We start from the raw sequence: 7,402 nt of genomic DNA on the forward strand, positions 1-7,402 counted from the left end.
AAGGAGGGTTCATTACCCCTCACTAAATATGTACATGCATTACACAAACCCTCTGCAAATTGCAAAGCAGCTTTCACCAGCCTTGCAATTAAAGGATCCAGCCTAGGTTTAAAAGGACACTTGCAGGAAACAGTTACAGATGTGTATTCCAAAATTTCATAAGGCAGCACTTTAATCATGAGAGTTTCAAGGAAAAGCCATTTGCCTAGGACACTTGACATTCAGTCCTTAGTCCTTACATTAAAGTTTTGTGTGATATTTTGTATCTGTAATATGTTTATCACCTGGGGGCAGGGATTAGATACTAACTTGTCTGCAGAGGGCTACGAAGCAGTAAAGAACTAAGCAAGACAAGCCTGGGTTTGAGAGATAGATAGCCACAGTCAGAGTGAACCAGCCTGGTTGATAAACCACAGTCTGAGCTTTGGTGGGTGGGGAAGGCTCTGAAGCCAAATGTCACTCTGTGTTTCAGGCAGCACAGTCATCGACTGTAACAGAAATAGACTCCAAGAACTGCAGGAGTGTGAAAAAAACCGAACCCTGTTACTTTCATTTACTCAAGTAAGTGAAACTCCTTTTTAAAAATCCAAGGTACCATCATTCATATTTGGTGGAGGCTGTTTACTCTCTTAGAGGTTTGTATTTTGGTGTTATCTTGCAGCTCTGTCCCCTATGTGTTGCACTGAAAGTCACTTGTAACAACCAGGTCAATGACAAGTTTTGCAAGGGATTTTCCTGTTGCCCAGAGAGGAGAGAGGAGAAATTGTGTAATTTTCTTTTGCAGCATGCAGGCTTTGAGAGGAAAACCCCTTTTCACACCAGCTCTGACCTGTCAGGATGCTTTCTTAGAGAGACTGAACATGAGCTACTCAGAGTAACAGCGAGGAGTGGAAGAGGAGACCTGTAGTGTGATAGAGTAGCTGATGATTTGTGACGTTTCAGGTGATGACAACATCAAGGTTGCCATTGTGTTTATTTATTCCCTGAAATCATCTTCCTCTGATAGCTGTTAAATCTTGGGAGGAGTGAGGTACCCCTGGGTCCAGCAGGAGTGGCAGGCAAGGGGATACCCGCTCTGCCTGCTCCCTGCACCACATTCCCATCCTGCACACTGTATTTGGTGTGGTGAGTGTCTGGAAACTATTCACACCTGGAATTTCCAGTGAAATTACTGTGCCCAAGCTAGTCTTTTTCCACGTTTCTTCCTGTGATCACAGTTTTAATACTACGGAACAACCTATTAGGAGACTTTGGCCATTAAGGTCAGATTTCTCCCTTAGACAAGCACTCCCTCATCCTTCTGTAGCAGTAAAGTGATGACTGTTTTTTGGGGTTCAGGGGAGTTAGGCTTTCCCTACAGCAGTGCACACTGAAGCCTCATCTCATAAAATACAGGCATATAAATGCTTGGTTTCCTCTTGAGCAAAATACCTGCAGGTACTGTGCCGATAGCCTACAGCAGTCTCCCTCAGACAGAAAGCATCCCAGGAACTGCTGTATTCAGTTCCTCAGTTTCAGCCATTGTCTAGACACAAAAGTCTCTCCCTCATGTAATAGAAAACAGAACAGATCCCAAAACAGGGGTTCCTGTAAGGTCAAGCTCATTAAGGTCTCCTCCTCACACTCCCCATAGGAAGAGGCAGCACAGCTGCCTGGCGGGTGCTGACCTTCTAGCAAAGGCAGCCGAAGCAAAGAGGGAGCTGAACTTCATCTGCTGGTGTTCACTGGCCAGGGTACCACAATAAGCTGTCAATGGCAATAGCTGGGTCTTCCTTCTGTCCTTCCATGTGAAGGGGGCCTGACAACATGAAATGGTCAGCAGTCCCTGGTTTTCTTTTTTTCCTCCATTCCCAACAACCTGTTTTTTCTACTCCAAATCCTTTCCTAGTGGTTTGCTAAATTTCCTTTTTATGGACGGGGCCACTTCTTCTTCTTTCCTCTCCCCATGCATGCTTCTTTCCGAGGGACCAGCCCTGACAATGGCTCTCCGCTTGGGATAATCACCCAGCAAGGCGCGAGCTCCATTGTTTGCTTTCCTTTCTGGCTCGTCCTCCTTGTTTCCCATACTCAGGCATATTAATATTCCAGCTCTGATTGTCATTGTTTATCTTTTGTTGAAGAACATTTGCCTTCTGTCTCATTTAGAAAAAAGTGAAATCAGTGCCAGATTTTTAACAAAATGAAGGCTTCTTCTCTATTTTTGCTGCAGCCACTTTAAAGCTCGGCTACTTTGGATTGCAGGATGTGCAAACCCCATGAGGCACACACGTGTTGGGCATGCAAGTCAGATAATCGCATGTACAAAGGTCCAGTTAAATGCATGTCTGGTGATCTGCATTCCTAAATGCACGATCACTGCACACCATCACGTCAAGCTGGGGATGTGTCTCAGTGATGGTGCAATGTGAATGTTACGGCCGCTGCGCAGCGACGCGGGGCAGGAGTGGATGGGGTGCACCGGCGAATGTGGCCTGCATTTCTGCATGCAACCCTCACCTTCTGACATTTGCAGATTTGTCCCTTAATCTCTCCAGTGCAGGATTTGCTGTCAAGAAACATTGTCTGGGATGAGCTGTTGGGATTCAGATTATCAACCAAACATTAATTATTCTTCTGACTAAACCCTCAACAGCTAGGCTAGATAATACAAATATAAAGAAAAAAATGAGTATGAATCAGGTTCAGTACTTGAAATCTAGAATGACTCATGCTGCAGGAACAAAATCATATACCATAAGCATATGTGTGTTGAGACATAACAGAGCCAGCTCTTCAGCTGGGTCTGGGCCATGTAATGCCACTGGCATCAAAAGACACTTTCCCTGGTCTAAGACTCCGACCTGCTTTGTTTATTCTGAGCACCTAGAGAGCGATTCCAGATAATGACGAGATCTGTCAGGTTGTGCTGAGTAAAGCTGAAGCCAGAATAACAAATAAGCTCTGTTAATCTTTTGCAGTAGAAAACTATTTTTTTTAATCATGCTTACACAAGAAACTGCTCAGACAGACAGAAGTAGTATAAGCCCTTGGAGAAGCTGTAACAGGTGCCTTCCCACTCGCCAGGCAAAGTATCAATGCAAAAAACATCAGAGCTTTTTGAAAGAACAGCAAACACACCTATCTGTAGTATTTACTAAGCAAGAGGACCCAGGTCTTCAGTTCATGGAACTTGGGGAGGTTCAACTGACTTCAGTACAGCTTTATATTTATATCCCTATGTTCCACATAGAGTAGAAATGTCATCGTGCCTAATTTCATCATAGTGTTGTTCCTGTATTCAACTGGGCCAGAGATTAACAATTTACATTTCAGTATACACAACTAAATGCTTTTAAACCCAAGCCAGGGGTTTAAAATATCAGAATAGAGCCATAAACAGCTAATGAGAAGAATAAAAATCAGATAGTTAAAAAATGATATAAGGTAGAGTCTTAATTTTTTATTATTAAATTCACAGCACATTAAATATTAAGTGTTCATAAACTTTGTTTTGTGCAATGATAAATTAATAATATCTACATAGACATGTTCCTTTACAACAGCAAAGCTAAGAAACATAGTACCAGAGGACCTTGTGTTGACAACTGAAGCTATTAGAATAGACTCCTTAATCTTCAGCCATAAAAAGTAGATAATGTTATTTCTTATTACTATTAAATGCAGAGTGCCTTACTAGGAAACATATATGTCATTACTAAAAATAACTACCAGAGAATGTTTTGAGCAAGGAAGAAAAAGATGTTAGCAAATTATATCTTCAGATAAATTCAGTGAAATGTTCTCTGCTAATCTCCACCATATAAAAATTGCTTTTCAACTTATTCTTCTGTTAGCCCATAACAGGTTGTATAAGGTTTATGTCCAAGCACAGAAACAGTCATGGTTTAACATGGTGTGTTGTACTTTTGGGAATAGTTGCTAAATGCTAATGGCCCCAAAATACAGACTGGTATATATTCTTTCTGTATCACTGAAAAACATCTGGCGACCTCTGCTTGGGAAAGAGATGATGAACTTTGTGTTTTCCTTCTCATCTATGGGCAGTGAACAATGTTTCCTTGATTAAAACCAGGGGATTTTAGTAACTTTCGTCCAGGATTTAGCAACATTATTCATTCAAATGTTTCCTGTGCTTCATAAATACATGGAGGAGGGGGTATCTTCCAGGCCAGTCTCCTCAAGGACTAATGCCTTGTCTGCAGGCTGGGCCATGGAGACATATTTCAGAATGAAATGTAGCCTAAATGAAGGAATTATGGTTTTATTAAGTATTTATACATGACCTAGACAGCAGACCCATCCACTGGTTACTGGTACAGCTACCAGTACATAGGAGTGGTCTTACTTTGAAGGCAGGAGCCTGCAGGGGCCCCTTCACCAGGACACTAGCACAGCTGGTAAAAAGTGGTTTCAAGCACTTTAAACCCACGGTGAACCCTCCTCCAGAAAGGGGTAAAACCAAATGTTGATTTGCATGAATACACACTAATTTTTGAGTCCTCATTCTTTAAATACTTTTTTTCCAAACTGGGAGTCAAAGAAGACTCATCTAAGATTTCTATGAACTCTTTTGAATGGACAAACGAAAAGAAGTTACATTTGAGCACATTTTTGCCTTCAAAACCTATAAAGTGTCTTCTGTGTTTGCTTCGCAGTGTGCCAGCCCCTGACCCCATGTGTTGCCTGGTCCAGGGCTGACATTGGCTCCTCTGCAGTGCCGGTGCAGGGACCAGCGCTCAGACACCTCCACCCCAGAAGCATACCACGGGTCTCATGCAACTCCTGCCCCAGTTTTTTTCTCATGATCCTGAATCAGAGGCTCGGGTAAGGACGGGCTGGAGCAACACGTGCTCCTGTTGTCTGTTTTTAACGGGCGTGTGGTCTGCCCCAGCCAGCTGATGGGAACTAGGACATACAGAGGAGTGCTTCCTCCTCATTCAGCTGCTGCAACGGCCTGGGAGCCAGTTGGAGCGTTAAGGAGCCAAGCAGCTCCCTGCCAGCCTGGCTCCCGGGGCCAGCTTTAGGTGCAAACAAAATCGGCAGTTGCCTGGAGAGGCAGGCTGGTGGAGGCAGTGAAATCACAGCCGGGAGAGGATGAGCTGTGCCCTGGGGTGCAGCAACAGCTGCTGCTCCCTGACAGGCTTCCCCAGGCCCCCACTCCCCTGCAGCACAGCCCTCTCCTGTCTTTCTTCCCAGTTATGGGGGCTCTGGCTGCTCGCCTGCAGCCCTGCCCTTGCTCTGCCTTGCCCAGTGCTGCCTCTCACTCAGGGCCGGCCTCGCCACCAGGACCCCCATCTCACTCTCTCCCTTGGAGTCACAGCAGGGACAGCAGGGACCATCAGTGGTCCACAGTCACCTGCCTTTGGTGTCAGGCTTCCTCCCCATGGAAGAGAGGCTTCTGCCTCCCAGAAATCATTCCCAGACCTGTGCCTTGATCCCAGGGGACACCCGACTGTGCTGCATTGAATGCAAAGCCTAAAACTGAAGGAGAGCAAAGGCCGTGGGGAGGAAGGTTGGATTGTCCTTCCTATTTCAAGAAGTCCTTTCAGACGCTCTGCATTTGCTCTTGCATGGGGAGGAGGTTCACTAGTGAGGACTCATCCTCCCTCACACAGCCAGGCAAGGCTCTGCAAGCAGTGCTTTGGGAGGGTGAACATGGGATGGTTGGCACATCCCATCACCATGCTCAGCCCCTCCAAGCCCCGTGCCATCTCACAGATAGCTTCTGCAGAAAGCCACCTGCAGGAGATGGAGACATATCAGTCCTTCATAACTTGCTCTCAGTAACACAAATGGAGAGTGGCAAAGGGCCGGTGCCTGCTCCTAAACTAGATAAGCCTTACCATGCGGGTCCCCCAGCAGACAGGCTGGATGTCTGTCCAGCTGGGCATCATTGTCAGAAAGTGCCTTCATAAAATACTGTGATTTTGGGGACACCTAGAAAAAGCACAAAAAAAGGTCTCAAACTGATAGGCGTTAGTGACAGGGAAGGCAAGTGAGTTATCCAAGCAGCTAATGGGGTTTAAGTGGGATAACACCAGGCTGACAATAGCAGATACCATCAGTGAGACACCTGGTCAGGAATACCTGTACTGCACAGCACGGGTATTATTGGCTCAGCACAAACTAGGAGAGGCATGACACAGGCTAGCAGGATTAGCAGAGACCTCCACCTGGCCGAATTTAGGGTAAGCTCCTCAGCATTTAGTCCTGGGGTAGTTTAAATAGTTTTCTGCTTAAGGGATTGGCTCTGAAAATCCCTCTTTTAAGCACTTAACTACAGGTCTGCTTGTTGTCACAGACCAGGCTCATTCTGGTCACATGTTCCCAAAGGCGATGGTGCAGAGGAGGGCTGGGAGCCACCGAGCTCCGATGTGTGCTACCTGCAGAAACAGGCTCCACGTCACTCCTTTCGGGCTGCTTCAAGATCACTGCCGGTCACCGCGCTGCCTTTGCAGTGAGCTGGAGTCCCGCTGTGCCAGGCTGCCGTCTGCAACGCAGACATCACCGCGGGGCAACCGCGCCGAAACACAGGCAGAGAGGGGCTGCGTTTCTGCAGGGAAGGAGGCTGCTCCTCTCTTCTGTCTCCCAGACGGGCCACTGGCAAATTATACCTTCCCAATGCTTCATCAAGCAGCTCTGTGGCTTTTCTCCCATGCCATTTCATTTTGTTTTTTCAACTGGTCCATCTTTCTGTGATGCGCTTACAAGATATGGCATTACTTTGTCATTATAATATATAATTTTTCATTATAAACTTACTCTAGCTGGACCTTTCCAAAGGAGCTAAACTGCATAGGTGACAAGCTTTTCATTTGTCTACTTGGGAGTCATTTGGTCAAGTAAAGCTGCTGTATGTAAACGTCGCATTCACTGCATAACAATTGGAGTGAAGTTTTTATGCACAGGGCTTTTTATTTTCCAATCAGCATCCCTGAGCTGGGACTTTTGGGGTAAACTGGTAGCTCTGGGCAGCTTTGAAGCATCACAAGTGGAGGGTTTTGTCTCCAGAAGATTTACTAGCAGCGAGCTTTTCTTCAACCATTTTATTAGCCTCCTTTTACATATGTATAGCGGTGAGGGGAAAAAACCTGTTGTTGGTGAAGTACAGAGCCTATTTCCCCTGTGGTATTCACACAAAAAAATTGTGTGAAAAATTGTTGCCCAGGGCCTCCCCAAATCCTGAAATTTAGCTTAACACCGTGAGGTTTTCAAACCCTTCAAGCCTTCTCCGCCCCCACCCCCCCCTATTTTAAAGGTTGAAGCTGGGGTAACAAATTCAGTGGTGAGAATGGACGCCCTGCCCTTGGCTTCAGCCAGCACTGCCAGAATAAATCTGGGCCCCCCAGCCGAACCGCTGAAAAGTTTTCGCCTGCTTAACACCGGTTTTATAATTTTAACT

This window comes from Phalacrocorax aristotelis, chromosome 5, assembly GCF_949628215.1.
Source record: "Phalacrocorax aristotelis chromosome 5, bGulAri2.1, whole genome shotgun sequence".
Lineage (NCBI taxonomy): Eukaryota > Metazoa > Chordata > Aves > Suliformes > Phalacrocoracidae > Phalacrocorax > Phalacrocorax aristotelis.